The sequence below is a fragment of the Balaenoptera borealis genome (assembly GCF_965194805.1).
Source record: "Balaenoptera borealis genome assembly, chromosome: X".
Taxonomy (NCBI): domain Eukaryota; kingdom Metazoa; phylum Chordata; class Mammalia; order Artiodactyla; family Balaenopteridae; genus Balaenoptera; species Balaenoptera borealis.
Genome location: NC_138881.1, coordinates 125,745,559 through 125,763,490, shown reverse-complemented (window position 1 = coordinate 125,763,490; position 17,932 = coordinate 125,745,559). Strand labels below are relative to the sequence as shown.

General features: G+C 41.3%; 1 long non-coding RNA gene across 2 annotated transcripts; it reads left to right on the top strand.

The window, feature by feature from the left end:
• Nucleotides 1-248: 248 nt before the first annotated feature.
• Nucleotides 249-17,631, top strand: LOC309620901. Of its 2 annotated transcripts, XR_014239721.1 has the most exons (4): nucleotides 249-7,094; nucleotides 7,323-7,357; nucleotides 8,040-14,704; nucleotides 16,979-17,631. It is a non-coding gene; the product is annotated as an uncharacterized lncRNA (long non-coding RNA). The 2 variants fall into 2 exon arrangements; XR_014239722.1 differs by lacking the exon at nucleotides 16,979-17,631 and having other exon boundaries at nucleotides 8,040-15,786.
• Nucleotides 17,632-17,932: the final 301 nt, after the last annotated feature.

The window sequence follows — 17,932 nt, the reverse complement described above, 5'->3', positions numbered from 1 at the left end:
TCCCTCTGTTCCTCAACTCGGGGCAGACCCTGGGCACCTCTTCCCTCGCTGACAAACACGGCTCACAAAGCCTAGTCTCTCTCTCTCCCACCCCACCACCCTCGGTGGAAGGTGGAACCCTCTGTCCCCAGTTTACAATTCCAACAGCCTTGGGGGCTCGGAATGCACTTCTCACTGATAATCTGGAAATCCCACTCATCTTTAATAGTTCAGCCAAAATGCCACCTCTTCAGTAAAGCAGTTTTCAATGTCAAGACCTAGTTCTTCATCCCCACCATCCGAGATGTCCCCTTCTTCGGCACTCATCTCGATCTGCTCTGCGTCAGTCTGCTCCTGGATCAGCGCTGGTGTACTGGGTATCGCGTCTCTCTCCCTCGCTCAGACCTCCCTTCCCATTGTTCATTTATTGAGCACAGAGGAAAGGAGGGGAGGAAGGGGTGCTGAGAAGGAGGGATGGAGGCAGGGCTGTTGAGAAAACACATAGGCTTTCATTGTCCTGAGAGCTTCCTGGGGAGAGACACGCGTGATGGTGGCGGTGGTGGAATGGAAGACCAGATTTTCCACACGAGGGGGAACACTTCACAGTTCCATTCATTGATTCAATCATTCATTCACTTATGGAGTGCCTACTTCATACAAGGCGCTGTTTTGTTTCGTTCTTTGGTGGAGCACCCTAGCGGTTATGGGTAAGCCTGGGTTCAAATACCAATTCTGTCACTTACTAGCTATGTGACCTTGGACAAGTTACTTAACTTCTCTGTTCCTCAGTTGCTTAATCAGTAAAATGGGGAACATAATAGCACCTTCCTCATAGGTTCTTGTGAGGATTATAAATGATTTAATTGATACTGAGTGCTTAAAACCTGGCTTGGCGCATAGTAAGCTCTATTTAAGCAGTGGCAATTATTTTAGGCACTGTGAGTATATACATCAGTGAACAAAACCGATGAAAATCTTTGCCCTTATTGAACTTAAATCCTAGTAGAGGGAGATGAACAATTAACAGCAACAACAACAAAGGAAATTGCATTAGGAAATGATAAATGATGTACAAGAAATAATGATAAATAATAAACATCAGGTAAGAGAAGTTGGGAGTAGGCAGGTAGGGATTGCAACTTTAGAGATGATGGTCATTATGGGCCTCATGGAGAGACTTGTGTAGTAACTGCATCAACTTGAATCTGCAGCTTGGGGCTGGCCATCTCGCAGTTTTTCTAACCCTCACTAAGGGCCCCAGGGTTGCTTGCGCCCAGAAGCATCTTTTGGGGAGGCGATCCTTCGAGAGAGAACTCTTGGAGACCAAGTGCCTTGAGTTGCTGCTGAGTTACAGAAGGCACAGAAGCAGGCAAGGAACCGGGGCCATGGCCAGCACAGCAGGGTAGACACTTGTGGCCAAGTCTGGCAGCTGCTGGGCCTCTGTGGAGCAAACATGACCCTGGCAGCTGGCACAGAGGTGGCTGGGGGAGCCAAAGCCCTTCAGCATCTTAGCTAATGAAGGCCTGCAGTAGGAAGCTTGGCTCTAGCCTTGCCACTCCCATGGGACCGCATCACTTTTTTCTTGAGCTGGGCTTCCTCTTACCTGGGAAGGCTGGTGGAACAGATTGGGCGTGTCCTGAATTTGTAGTGATGCATGAACTACAGAAGTTTCGGCTGTGCAGGATTCAGAGAGTGTTTCCTGCGTTTCTTAGAGGAATGACTCCTGAAAGAGTTGTAAGGTCAAGGCATATTCTGAGGGCAGGATTTATCACAAGAGTCCCCCTCGTTGGCATCCCCACACCCCAGACACACAAAGGCTATCCTCAAAAGTCACTTTGCCAATTCCAAGTCCCCTCTTTGCTTCCTGACTCAACTCTTCCCCCTCCTTCTGTTTCAGTGCTGCTCATGGTGACACAGGTGGTAGCCGTTTCACTTTTGCATTGTGTCCCTGCAGTTGGATTGTAAGTTCCTTAAGATCGTGAACATTTTGGAGGAGGTGACAGATTTTAGAAGGATCCCTCGGAAGATATAGTCAGCCAACTATTCAATAAGTATTTATTGAGCACCTACTACGTGCCTGCGTTGTTCTCGGTGCTTGGGAAACAGCAGTGAAGAAAACAAACAAGTTCTTTCTTCACGGAGTTCATATTCTAGCACAGCGGTCCCCATCTTTTTGTCACCAGGGACCGGTTTCGTGGAAGACAGTTTTTCCACGGACCGGGGTGGGGGTGGGGGGATGGTTTGGGGATGATTCGAGCGCATTACATTTACTGTGCACTTTATTTCTATTATTATCACATTGTAATAGATAATGAAGTAATTATATAACTCACCATAATGCAGAATCAGTGGGAGCCCTGAGCTTATTTTCACTTGCCACTCACTGACAGGGTTTTGATATGAACCTGCAAGCAATTGATTTATTATGGTCTCCGTGCAGTCAAACCTCTCTGCTAATGATAATCTGTATTTGCAGCCGCTCCCCAGCGCTAGCGTCACTGCCTCAGCTCCACCTCAGATCATCAGGCATTAGATTCTCATAAGGAGGGCGCAACCTAGATCCCTCCCATGTGCAGTTCACAGTAGGGTTCGCGCTCCTATGAGAATCTAATGCGGCAGCTGATCTGACTTGAGGCGGAGCTCAGGCAGTAATGCGAATGATGGGGAGCAGCTGTAAATACAGATGAAACGTCACTCTCTCACCCACCACTCACCTCTTGCTGTGTGGCCCGGTTCCTAACAGGTCACGGACTGCAAAAACCCCCATCACTCTCAGTGTCCTTACCCTGTTTTATATCTTCTTCATGGCAGTTATCACTGCCCAACATTGTCTTATATATGTATTATGCCTATTGTCTGTTTGTCCCGCTAGAACAGGGGTCCCCAACCCCCAGGCCATGGACCTGTACCAGCTGTAAATACAGATGAAGCTTCGCTCACTCGCTCGCTTGCCTACCGCTCGCCTCCTGCTGTGTGGCTATGAGCCAAGCCATGTCCCAGGCCAAGGGAACAGTGAGGGAAGAAGAGCAAGTACAAAGGCCCTGAGACAGAAATATGTTAGTACAGCTCTGTCACCTTGCTAATGAAAAAATTAAGGTCAAAAGAGGGAAAATGTCTTTTCCAAGGCCACATATCACAGAGGGAGTGAATGAATGAGAGATCCTAACACCCATGGATGACCACGATGAATATTTTTATGTATTTTCTTCCAGATATATAAATAGATGCACATGTGTATGTATGGATGGATGGGTGTATGTAACCACACACATCGTTTTTTCCTTAATTGCTATTTTGCAAACTTTTTTTCCCACTTAAACATATTCAAGGACAATTTCCAGTGTCCATAACCATTGATCTACATTGTGATTTTTTTCAACATAGTGCTTGTACCAATTTTCAAATTGTCTTTTTGTTTACTGAAATATAATTTACTTACAGTAAAATTCATCCTTTTAAAGTGTACATTTCTATGCATTTTTATAAATGTATACAGTCGTGTAATTATCACCATAATCAAGAGAGTGAATTTTTCCATTATCCCAAATAGTCCTCTCATGCCCCTTTGTAGTTAAATTGCCTTCTCCCACCTCTGGATCAGATCCCTGGCAACCAATGATCTGGTTTCTATCCCAGCAGTTTTAATTTTTCCAGAATATCATATAAATGGAATAACAGAGTACGTAGACTTTTGGTCTAGCTTAGTTCACTTAGAACAATGTTCTCTGCGATTCATTCACATTGTTATATATCAATAATTGTTTTTATTGCTAATTAGTATTCCATTGTATGGATGTACCTCAATTTGTTTACCATTCACTGGTTGAGGGACACTTGGGTTGCTTCCAGCTTTTAGTAATCATGAATAAAGCTATTATGAATATTCATGTACAGCTTTCTTTAATGGACATGTCTTTATTTCTCTTGATTATATACTTAAGAGTGGGATTGCTGGGTTTATGGTAAAGGTATGTATAACTTTATAAGAAACTGTTGTCCAAAATGTCTGTACCATTTTGTATTCCCACCACCAAACTATGAGAAGTCTAGTTGCCCCACATGGTCATTTCTTTATTAAATTTTAGCCACTCTGTTAGGTATATAATGATATCTCATTGTTGTTTTAATTTGTTTTTTCTCTAATGACTAATGATGTCGAGCATGTTTTCATGTGCGTATTTGCCATTCTTTGGTGAAGTGTCAGTTCAAGTTTTGCCCATTTTCTAATTAGGCTGTCTGCTCACTGCTGAGCTATATTAATTTCTTAGGGCTGCTGTAGCAAATTACTACACACTTAATGGCTCAAAACAACAGAAATAAATTCTTTTTAAATTTTTAAAATTTTATCAATATTTTTTATTGAAGTCTAGTTGATTTACAATGTTGTGTTAATTTCTGCTGTACAGCAAAGTGAGTCAGTTATACATATATATACATTCTTTTTAAAAAATATTCTTTTCCATTATGGTTTTATCATAGGATATTGGATATAGTTCTCTGTGCTATACAGTAGGACCTTGTTGTTTATCCATCCTATATATAAAAGCTTACAACAACAGAAATAAATTTTCATATAGTTCTGGAAGCCAGAAGTCCAAACTGAGTCTTCTGGAGTGTCAATCAAGGTGTCAATCAAAGTATCAGCAGGGTGGGTTCCTTCTGGAGGCTCTGGGGGAGAATCCATTCCTTGCCTCTCCCAGCTTCAGGTAGCTGCCTGTATTCCATGGCTTGTGGCTACAACACTCCATTCTCTACCTCCCTGGACACATTGTGTTCTCCTTTTCTGTAGTCAAACTTCCTCCTGCCTCTCTTTTACTAGGACACTTGTGATTACATTTAGGGCCCATCCAGATAATCCAGGGAAATCTCTCCATCTCAAGATCCTTAATTTAATCACATCTGCAAAGTTCCTTTTTGTCATATAAGGTGACATTCATAGATTCCAGGAGTTAGGCCCTGGCTAAATTTGGGAGACATTATTCAGCCTACCACATGAGCTTAGAGAGTTCTTCATGATTTTGATTCACTGTCCTTTATCAGATATGTGCTTTGCAAATATCTTCTCCCTATCTGTGGCTTATCTTTTCACCTTCTCAACATTATCTCTTGAAGAGCACAATTTTTAAAATTTTATTTTGATGAAGTCCAATTTATAAATTATATCAATTTTTTTTCTATTGTGGTTTGTATTTTGTGTGTCCTGTCTAAATGATCTTTGCATAAGCCAAGGTCACAAAGATTTTCTCCTATATTTACTTCCAGATATTTTATAGTTTTGGGTTTTACATTTAAGACTATAAGAATTTTGGGTTAATTTTTGTAAGTGGTGCAAGATATGGGTCCAAGTTCATTACTTTGCATGTGGATGGCCAATTATTGTTCCAGCACCATTTGTGCTGGTTTTTACCTTTGTACCTTGTCAAAAACCAGTTGACTATATCTAGTTATTTCTGAACTCTGTTGCATTCAGTTGATTTGTGTCAGTCCTCTCACCAATACTACACTGTCTTGATTACCATTGCTTTATAGTAAGTCTTGAAATTTGATGGTGTGAATACCCCAATTTGGTTCTTCTTTTTCTAAATTGATACTTCTGTTACTGTTTACTGTATTTGTCTTCTATTTTACAGAAATACAATTGGCTTTTTGTATATTGGCTTTATATCCTGTTCTAGAAGCTTTTTTGTAGAGTCCTTGGGATTGTCTACATAGACAATCATGTTGCCTGTGAATACAGACAGCTTTATTTTTTCCATTCCAATCTGAAGGCTTCTATACATTTTCCTTGACTTATTGCATTGACTAAGACCTCAGGAGTGATGTTGAATAGGAGTGATGAGACTGAGCATCCTTACTGTGCTCCCAATCTTAGAGGGGAAGCATCCAGTCTTTTATAATTAATTATAATGTTAGGAGCATCTTGTTGTTGTTATTGTTTGTTTGTTTGTTTTGTAAATGCCCTTTTCAAGAAGAGAAAGTTCCCTTTTATTGCTGATTTGCTGAGAGTTTTATTATGAACGAATGTGTGATCGTGTGGTTTTGCTTCTTTAGACTCTTAATATGATGCATAACACTGATTTGTTTTTGAATGTGGAGACAACTTTGCATTGCCAGAATAAACATCACTTGGTTTCTTTACATATTACTTGATCAATTTGCTAATATTTTGTTGAACATTTTTTGCACTGTGTTCATGAGGAATATTGGGTTTTAGTTTAGGGTTTTTTATTTTTTTTGTATACTGTTTTGTCTGGATTTGGGGTCAGGGTAATGCTGGCTGGCATTATAAAATAATTTAAGAAGTATCCCCTCATTTTCTATTTGCTCAAAGAGTTCTTGTAGAATTGGTATTACATATCCCTTAAACTTTTGATAAAAGTTGAAAATGAATTCATGTGGCTTATCTGTGGGAAGATTTTCAAGTCAGAGTTCCATTCAATTCATTTTAATAGATGTAAGACTTCTGGTTATCTATTTCTTTTTCAGTAAATGTTGGTAGTTTGTGTCTTTCAAGGAATATGTCTCTTTCATCTAAGTAGTGAAATTTATGGGCATAGTGTGTTATTTATAGTCTTTATTATGCTGTTAATGTCTGTAGTATATTGTCATTTTTCTAGTTGCCTGATATTACATTATATAAAGTATCAAAATTTATTTAACCATGCTGTTATTGTTGAACTTTTAGGTTACTTTTGTTTTTTCACTGTTATGAATATGATCAACACATATGTATATACAGCTTTGTAGGGATGTCTGACTTCTTCAGGTAAGTCCTAGAAACAGAGTTTATATTTGTATCTATTGCTCCATAAAAATTACCCCCAAACTCAGTGGTCTAAAGCAACAAACATTCTGTCTCCTCATTTCACTTCACAGCGAAGCAAAGGAGTGAGAGATCAGGAGAGGGCCAGCAAGGCAGAAGCTGCAGGCTTTTTGTAACTTAATCTTGGAGGTGGCATCCCATCACTCTTGCTGTATTCTATTTATTAGAAATGAGTCTCTAGATCTGGCCCACACTCAAGGAGAGGGGATTACACAAGGACACAAACACAAGGAGGCAAGGATGTTTAGAGAGCACTTTAGAGGCTGCCTAGCAAGGAATGTTGGCTGAGGAGGTACGCAGAATCCTTTCATGGTTTGTTTGCTTGTTTGTTTGTAAAGAATTGTCATTATGGGTTCAATTCCAGCTTGTTTTTTCCTTAAAATTCTTCGAATGCCTAGTTCTTGAAGATATTTTTAAAATAAAATAATGAGTAAATAGAAAATATTTATAAAGTATGTACAAGATTTTTAAAAATAATGACTCAACATTATTTTTTTAATAATTATTTTTTAAATGATAGCCACATAATTACCACTAAGTTTATTTTTAAAACATGTATCCTTTTCCTTTCCCTCTCAGGGCCAACCACTATTCTATTTTGTTGCTGTTGTTGTTTATTCCCTCGATTTTCTTTTTTTTTTTTTATTAATTAATTTATTTATTTATTTTTGGCTGCGTTGGGTCTTTGTTGCTGCACGCGGGCTTTCTTTAGCTGCGGCGAGCGGGGGCTGCTCTTCCTTGTGGTGCATGGGCTTCTCATTGCGGTGGCGTCTCTTGTTGCGGAGCACGGGCTCTAGGTGTGCAGGCTTCAGTAGTTGTGGCGCACGGGCTTAGTTGCTCCGCGGCATGTGGGATCTTCCTGGACCAGGGCTGGAACCTGTGTCCCCTGCATTGGCAGGCGGATTCTTAACCACTGTGCCACCAGGGAAGCCCTCCCTTGATTTTCTTTGAATTTAACACCTGTATTTATATCTAAACAACATATTGCTTACTTTCATTTGCTTTTGAACTTGGTACTGTACTGCATACATTACTGTGATTTGTTTTTTTGCCAAAAAGGATGCTCCTGAGGTTAATCTATATTGTTGCATATAACCGCATTTCATTTATTTTCTCTGCTACATATGATCTGATTGTATGCATCTACTGTAATTTATTAATGCTTTCTACTGGTGGTGAACATTTGTAATATGCAAAATGTAGTTATGAATATTCCTATACACCTGTATGTCTCCAGGTGCACATGTGCACAGGTTCTCCTCGGAAATAGACGTTGCCATCCTTATGGGTGTATGGTATGGACTGAACTGTGTCTCCCCCAAATTCATATATTGAAGTCTTAACCTCTCGTACCTCAGAATGTGACTGTATTTGAAGATAGAGTCTTGAAGAGATGATTATGACACAATGAGATCCCTAGGGTGGGCCCTAATCCAATATGACTAGTGTCCTTATAAGAGAAGGAGATTAGGACACAGACAACAGACAGACTGAGAACACAGGGAGAAGGCGGCCGTCTGCAACCCAAGGAGAGAAGCCTCAGGAGAAACCGAACCTGCCAGCGCCTTGATCTTGAACTTCCAGCCTCCAGAACTGTGAAACAAGAGCTTTTTGTTGCTGAAACCACTCAGTCTGTGGTATTTTGTTATGGCAGCCCTAGGCAACTAGTAGAGTGTCAGTGTTTTGCTGTAACTGAAATTTGCATTTATTGAGTGAGCATCTTTTCATATGTGGATGGGCTATTTGGCTTCCTCACCCATGGAAAATGGCTAGTAATACCATTTGCCCATTTGTTGTTGTTATTATTATTGTTGGGTTGTCTTTTTCTTGTTAGTTTGTCGACTACCTCTCTATATGTTCCAGACTTTAATCATTTGGCCATGTATGTATTGCAACCTATACCTTCTCAGTGTGTCGCTTCTCTTTTCACTCAATTTTATACCATCCTCACTGGTCTATGCTGGCATATCATGTGTTTTATTTTTTTAATTTTAATAATATAATGAATATTTGTGAACTTGCTGCCAACTCAAAAACTAGAACATTAATGATAACATAAGTTCTCCTATGGCCTCATCACCTATTCCATCCCTCTGCCATTCATTTCCTCAGAATAATAATAGTAGCTAACCCTTATATGGTTCTCACTACCTGCCAGGTATTGTTTTACACACTTTATATGCATTAGCTCATTTAAACCTTACCATAACCCTGTGAGTTAGCCACGTTTTACACACAAGGCCACTGAAGCACACAGAGGTTAAGTTACTTGCCAAGGTCATGGCAGCATTTGGTGACAAAGTCAGCATTTGAACCCAGGCAGTCTTCTCCTTAACCATTTTGCTATACTGCTGATTGTTAATCACTGTATAAAATTTTGCGTTTCTAATTTAATTGACTTTTAAACATTTTTATTACATATTTATGTATGTCTAAATAATATACTCTTTAGTTTTGCTTGCTTTATTAGCTATATTTAAAAAGTGCCATACCATATGCTGTCTCAGGAGACAGCATATGGGGTTATTTTGATGAACAGAAGCTCTTACTAGTAGCATATTTTAAATTATTAGTCTTTTCCCTTATGGTTTGTACTTTTGTATCTTGTTTAAGAAATATTTCCCTACTCCAAGGTTATAAAGATTTCATCTTGTATTACCTTCTAAAACATCTATAGCTTTGTCTTTCATTTTAGTGTTTTTTAAAGCTTTTCCTTTGAGGTAATTTTAGACTCATAAAAATTGAAAAAAATAGTACAGAGAGTTCCTGTACTCTTCACTCAGCTTCCTTAAATGTTAATAATTGTCTAACCACAGCACAATTATTAAAACTGGCAAATTGACAGTGGTATGATATTATTAACTGAACTACAGACCTTATTAAATTTCACTACTTTTCACATGCAGGCTTTTTCATTTTGATGTATAGTTCCATGAAATTTGACCCCATGTATATAGATGTGCTTAACCACCATCACAGTCAGTGTACTACCTCCAACTACCCTCCCCTCACCCCAACCCCCAGAAACCATTGACGTGATCTCCATCACTCTAGTTTTGTCCTTTCAAAAATGTTATATAAGCAGAATCATACAGTATGTAATCTTTTAAGATTAGCTTCTTTTTCACTCAGCATAATGCTCTTGAGCTCCATCCAAGTTGTTGTGTGTCTCAATAGTTTGTTTGTTCTTATTGCTGAGTAGTGTCCCATTGTATGGATGTACCACATTTTCTTTTTCCATTCACCTACTGAGTGACATTTATGTTGTTTCCAACTTTTCACTAGGACCAAAAAAAAAAAAAAGCTACTATGAACATTCATGTCCAGGTTTATGTGTGAACATTAAGCTTCATTTCTCTGGGATGAATATACAAGAGTGGGATTGCTGGTCACATGGTAAATGTACATTTAACTTTATAAGAAACTGCCAAAATGTTTTCCAGAAAGTGGCTGTACCATTTTACATTCCCACTAGCAATGAGTGAGTGATCCAGTTTCTCAATATTCTTACCAGCATTTAGTGTTATCACAAAATTTTATTTACTTTTTATTTATGATTTTTATTTTAGCCACCTGATGAGTATATACTGATGTTTCATTGCGGTTTTGATTTGTGTTTTCCTAATGACTAATGATGCTGAACAACTTTTCATGTGCTTATGTACCAGCTACATTTCCTCTGCAGTGAAGTGTCAGTTTAACTCTCTTTGCGCAATTGAATTGTTCACTTTGCTTTGTTTTGTTTTGTTTTTTAACTGCCAAGTTCAGAGAGGGGTTTATATTTTCTGGATACAAGTCCTTTGTCAGATTTGTGATTTGCGAATATTTTCGCCGAGTCCATAGCTTGTCTTTTTATTCTCTTAACAGTGTCTTTCACAGAGCAAACATTTTAAATTTTGAAGTCCAATTTATCAACTCTTTAATGGTTACGTTTTTGGTGAAGTAGAGCAGGTTTTATCAGAAGGGTTCTGTCCTGCAGAGCTGCCCTCTTCCCATTCCTGAAGAGGACTGGCCAGAAGGAATAGGCTTTTCTTAGGACGGCTTTTGTCTGCATTTCTGGGTTGTGGCCTGTTCTAGCACCTAAGCTATGAGGCAAAAAAACCAAACAAACATCTAGAGAACTCACTGCTCGGCCATCCCTTGAATCCTGAGACCCCTAGTCAGTCCTCCCTCCGTTCTTCACCTCTCAGTCTTCTGATACTTATCCCTAATTTCCATGGCAATTAGTGGGAGGAGTAGGGTGCACTGCATTTAATCCATCTTTTCTGGACCTGGAGACCCACATTTAAGTCTTTAGTTCCCAGGGAATTTATTTTTGTGTGTGGTGAATGGTAGGGATCCAATTTCATTTCTTCAGAATCAGTTGTTTTGTGACCATTTTGCAAATAGTCCACTTTCTGCACCCCAATGATCTATAAAGATGGCTCTGATATCTGGTAAGATCATGTCCCTCACCTCGTTCCCTTCTTCAGAAATGCCTCTTTTTTTTCAATTTTTAATAAATATAGTTGATTTACAATGTTGTCTTAGTTTCAGGTATATAGCAAAGTGATTCAGTTATACATATATATATATAATTTTTCAGCTTCTTTTCCATTATAGGTTATTACAAGATACTGAGTATAGTTGCCTGTGCTATACAGTAGGTCCTTGTTGATTATCTATTTTATATATAGTAGTGTGTATATCTGTTAATCCCAAACTCCTAATTTATCCCTCCCCAGCTTTCCCCTTTGGTAACCATATGTTTGTTTTCTATGTCTGTGAGTCTAGTTCTGTTTTGTAAATAAGTTCATTTGTATCATGTTTTTAGATTCCACGTATAAGTGATATCATGTGATATTTGTCTTTGTCTGTCTGACTTATTTCACTTAGTATGATCATCTCTAGGTCCACCCATGTTGCTGCAAATGGCAATTATTTCATCCTTTCTTATGGCAGAGTAATATTCCATTATGTGTATATATATATATATATATATATATATATATATATATATACACATATATGAGAAACATCCTATTTATATATATATAAAACATCTTTATCCATTTATCTGTCGATGGACATTTAGGTTGCTTCCATGTCCTGGCTATTGTAAATAGTGCTGCAATGAACATTAGGGTGCTTGTATCTTTTTGGATTATAGTTTTCTCCAGATATATGCCCAGGAGTGGGATTGCTGGATCATATGGTAGTTCTATTTTTAGTTTTTTGAGGAACCTCCATACTGTTCTCCATAGTGGCTGTACCAATTTACATTCCCACTGACAGTGTAGAAGGGTTCCCCTTTCTCCACACCCTCTCCAGCAAGAAATGTCTTGGTTTTTCTTGGCCATCTGTTCTCTCATCTAAAGTTTTGAATCTGCTTGTCAAATACCACGAGAAAAATACGTTGAAATTTTTATTAGAAATGCATTGAATCTGCAGGTTAATTTGGAAGAGAATGGTCATCTTTGCATTGTGGAGATTTCCAAACCATGGACACAGTATATTTCTTAATGTATTTAGGCCTTCCTTAATACCCTTGCATATCTCTTGTCAAATTTATTCTTATTTACCTTAAATTTTTGATGCTAGGAAACTCTGAATAGTTTGGAAAATTAGAAAATTATTGGCACCAATGAAAGATTTCACCAAGGTGACTGGGCACAGACTAAATACACAAAAAGTCAAAGCTTGCTTATAATCTGGCAATAATTACTTTGAACACATAATAGAAAAAAGCTCCTATTCACAAATGTAATACAAAATATATAAAATATCCAGAAACAAACCTAACCTGAGAGATATATTTGTCAGTAAACATTTGCAACAAACATTTTGGACCAAGGGATAATCCCCTTAACCTAAAACATTATCACTAGTCAACAAGAAAAATACTGATTCTCCCAGGAGGAAAGTGGGTAAAAGATTTCAATAGGATGTACCCACAAGAAATTACATAAATGAATAGCAAACATAAAAAAAAATCCAACCTCACTTGCAAAGAAAGAGATTAAAAACAATGATATATTTTGTCACCCATAAGTCTGGTAAACATTTCATTGGGTCTTCACAGTGTGAGGAGGGAAGGAAAACATCTGTCTCCTATGCTGCTGATGGGAGTATAAATGTGCATGTTACTGTAGGACACTTGGCCACATACATCTAACAGTTCTACTTCTAGACATTACTTCTAGGGAAGTCATCAGATTGGCACGCCTCACTTTCTTTATCTGCAAAACGGGGGTAATAGTGCCTTCGTCGTAGACTTGTTTTGAGCATTAATGAGACCATGCCCTTAGGGCTGCTAACCTGTATGATTCTTTGGGGAAATTCATAAAAGGTGTCCGCACTCTGGGCATGAACTGTGTCTTTTCCAGGCAGATGTCCAGGATTCTTTGCCTGCAGAGTAGAGAGTGGGCTTGATGTAACCACCTACTTTGTCCCCTGGCTGGCACCTTTGTTCCGTACACCTATATGATGGCCCTAATGTCGTTTTTAGCAAAATGCCTAGCATTTAATGATCATGACATATCATCTATCACTATGTTCGAGGACGTTCAACTCAGTGATATTATAATGGTGAAAAATTGAAAACAAAATAAATGTCCAACAACATGGGAATAGTTACATTAATTTGGCTCATTAATATAATGGAGCTGTTTTAATTCACATTTTTGAAGAATGTTGAATAATATTGGGAAATTCTCAATAAATATTAAAATATCAAGATCCAAGCTGGGTAATGAGTGTGATCCAAATTTGTAAAAATCCCAGTAAATTTATTTATTTTTTATTTATTTACTTATTTATTTATACCAAAATGTTTACAATGGTTCACACCGGTTGGGAGGGTTAGGGCTGACTTTTGTTTCATATTTTACCCTTTCTCATGGTTTTACAACGTGTCTGGGATGGGTGGAAAAAGTCATTTAAGAGACCTCTTCCCGAGAGTGTCATGGACATATATACACTACCAAATGTAAAATAGATAACTAGTGGGAAGCAGCCGCATAGCACAGGGAGATCAGCTCGGTGCTTTGTGACCACCTAGAGGGGTGGGATGGGGAGGGTGGGAGGGAGGGAGATGCAAGAGGGAAGAGAAATGGGAACATATTGTATATGTATAACTGATTCACTTTGTTATAAAGCAGAAGCTAACACACCATTGTAAGGCAATTATACTTCAATAAAGATGTTAAAAAAAAAAAGAGACCTCTTCCCTCCCTACCCGCCTTCCCTGTCCTGCGGATGCTCCGCGAGGGCCCCGTCCGGTCTGGGGGAGCGGGGCGGGGGCTGGCTTGTTGCCTGGCTCCGAATCCTCCTTAACCTCACGCAGTCTGAGGCCGACCGGGCCGCTCCGCACATTCCCACATCAGGAAGAGCGCTGTGCTTTTCGCCAAGTCCCGGGACTACCAACTCCTAGAGAAGCAGAAGCGAAGCGTCAGCGTCCGCCTGGCGTGGGAACCGGCTCCGGAAGGCGGCGAGGGGCGGGGCCACTCTGCAGGGCCCCTCCTCCCCTCTGGGTTCTTCCGAGGTCATAAAAAGGAAGAAAAACTAAATCGTAACCCAACTCTGCGAAGTGTGCCGAGGAAAACGTGGACGGAATCCGTTCATGCAACAACAATCCCGTCCCAAGTCTCTATGAACAAAAGCGGGATACGCTTACTAGGGTATAAGGGGAGACAGGTTTGGGGAAAATCAGATGAATGGACTGGAGCAGTTGCCCAGGAATGATGGACCGAATCAAGGAGCAATTTCCCAACCATCAGTGCGTGGGCGGAAATAATGGCCCACCTCCAATAAGAGGATTGAAAACGGAAGCAGTTTCTTTATGGATTCATCAGAATAAAAAAGGTCTAGCCAGCAGGCAGAAGAACAAGGAGACTTGGAGAGGACATTCTGGAATCAGACCGGGTGGGTTCAAATCACCTCAAACTTGCTAGCTGTGTTCCTTGGGCAAGATACTTGACCTCTCTGTGCCTCTGCATTCTCATCTGTGAAATGAGCAGAATAATAGAGCCTACCAACCCCCGGAGTTGATATGAGAGTGATCCGCACTCCTGCTCATGGTAAAGTGCTCGCACCGGGTCTGTCCTGGGGTATGGGGCCCATCAATGGGGTTGGCTTGCACTGGGGCAAAGTGCCCTCTTCCCCTGCTCTACCACCACCCGCGGCCAGTTCCCAGGGCCTTGATCCCAGCGCTTCCCACTGGAAACCAAGCCCGGCTTTCTCATCTCACCTCTGAATCTGCTCAGAGGCAGACTCCTGGGTGAGGTAGAAAACCCAATGGTCTGGAGATCCAGGCCCTGGGTTCCAGGTCCAGCCCTGCCACACTCTTCTCTTGATGTTGCTTTGGCAGTAATAGCTGCAATCTGCTTATCTCCCCAATGAGGATAATCATCCTGCCCTTCATCCCTCATAGGGCTGCTGTAAGGATCAAATGACATAATGGAAAGGAAATAATTTTGTAAAGGAGGGGTGATTAGTCTACGAAACGCCCAGGGAATATTTTCGCATACAAATGGCCTCAATTTTGTATTCAAAGGTTGTTCTTTTCTGTATAATATTTTCCAGAGTACTTATCTGGTTCTGAAGCACTGTAATACCTAGTCACACGGATTTGCAATCATTTGCAATTGGTTACCCCTCTTTTTTAATTGAAAAAAGCTGGTTTGTTGTTTGTTTGGTTTTTTTCAGAACCAGAGCTTTGTTGCATTCAGCCTGTATTTCTACCCTAAATCTCTCTGTCCTTGAAATTATCCTGGGTAGGGGACTTCATTTCTTGCCCTATCTCGTCTTCCACCAGAAACCCATTCAGTAAAACAAATGGAGGATCTAATCCACATCTGCAGCAGGACACTAATCCCCACCCGTTGGGGACACTAATCCCCAGTGGACCCCACAGGTAAAGCTGATGCTCCTGCCTAGGTTGCCATAGGGATGAAGCAAGGTAATGGGCACAGGAGTGCCAGGCAGTGAGTGGAAAGTCAAGAACAACAGAACCTGGGTGCAGCGCTCTGTACACCTTCTCCAATTTGATCAAGTTGTCTTTGGGCCAGTATTTCAGTTTTGTCCTTTATGTTATGAAGTTTAATGGCCATCTCCTTTAAACAAATTACTATGGACAGCTTCCTTTGAAGACACATTTCTTTAGTGAAATCCTGGGGCCAACAGTGTAAGCTTTCTTTGCGGGCCCCCTACTTTTCCCAAAGGGTCCCTTACTTTTACTGGGAATTATGTCTGGCGTCTTTCCCGTGTAAGTAAAGTGGATTTGCTATTATGAAACAGGAAGGCGGGCCACTCCCAGGGACCACCTGAGTGACCACCTGAGTGGCACAGATTCGTTGGGTTGGACTTCTCCAATAATCTGCACTTCCCGGGACAAACATACAGCCCCGAGCTATTTGGGCCTCTCTCCACAACAGAAGTGATGGCACGTGTTGGGACAGGAACTGCTTCCGGGCTATTCATTTTCTGGGCGGGGTTGTCACGAGCACAGAGCCTGTCCCCAAGCTGCCACTTTTGGCTGCTAGGAATCATCTTGCAACTGTTTCAACAAGCTTCCTAGTGTTTTAAATGAAACGATTGTGTGGGATTCTGGCTTGACAGTAAGCAAACAAATAGAACACTGCTCATTTTTTACGGAACTTGGTGTCTCAAATCTCAGGCATGTTGAATGGTGACACCTGTTTGATGTAGCGACTTAGATATTGAGTTTAAGAAAGAGAGTGCTTAATCTGAGCAGGGACTGTTCAGGGTGTCCTACAGCCATGAGGCACCCACGGTAACCTTCACTGATGAGAGGGGAGTGCCTGCCCCACCCACCAGGGAGCCCAGGCACACTTGGGCAGTAATGACGACCTGATGAGGAAGCTTGAGAATCAGGGTGGGGAAGTCATCAGTGCTAGAGCATCTGACTCCAGACTCCATGCTCTTAACCACCATCAGGGGACACATCAGGCCCCAAGAGCGGCCACAGGGAAGCTTCACCTTGACATCTACCAAGCCCCGCAGACGGTGCACATGTCTGCGTCCCACAGAGCTTGCCTATGGGAGGTGGCCAGTAAATGCCCGTGGCATGCAGGAGGGCCTTTGTTATTTCCCTAGGCATGGAGGAATTTCGCAGCATAGAAGGTCCAAGCCGGAAGGACCCGTGGAGGTCATTTAATCCACTCTTGTCATTTACAGATGGGAAGAGTGACAGAGGGACCTGCCTGTGGACACACTGCAACTCAGGGGCAGAACTCAGGCTGTCCTCACTCGTGCTTGATCCAGGACTCATGGAGGGTACACGTGGCCTCGGTCCTGGGACTGGACAAAGACAGAGGACAGCAATGGTGGGCGAGAAACATTGGCGGCAGTTCAAGAGCCAGCCTGCTTTTTGTAATTACAGTGAACATGCCATTTATCATCCAAACCGGGGTACTTTTGAGCGTGGATGGGGAAGCTGTTTAATAATTACGCTGGGACAGCAACACACATGGGCCTGTCTCTAGCAACCGGGACATATGCTCACCCTAATTAAAATGGATAAGAACGACGGCGATGGTAAGAAGATCAACCGCTGCAAAAATGCTCACTAACTTCCGGCTCTGAGCTGAGCCCTTTGCATCCACTAGCTCGTTTCATCCTCCCACAGACGCTCTTCATGCTTGAGGAAACTGAGGCTCCAAGACATTGAGTCACCTGCTCGAGGTCACACAGGGAATGAGGGCTGAGCCTCGACAGGAACCCAGGTCTTGCCCGAGTCCAAAACTGATACTCGTTTCACACCCTTGGGTCACCTCCCTCTTTGTTCATCCTTTCTGCACATGAAACGTTTCCACACTGGCTCAATGTGGTGGGAAACCACTAACGTGGGAGCCCGGTGGGCCCGGCTCCGACTGGTGTCTTCCACTACCTCCCTTTACAAGCTTGGGCAAGTCCGCGTCTCACTACGCCACACACTCCCACTCTCAGGCCTCAGCTTCCTTTTCTAGGCCTCTCATCCAAGGCCTTCTACAGGCAGGACCCTGGGGATCTTTCCAGCTTTCTTTCTATCTCTACTTTCAGGCTCCCTGCTCTTCAGCTAAACTGGCCCCCGTGATGTTCCCCATGTACACTTTGGGCTCCCCCAACACTGTGCCTGGCCTCTTGTGCTGC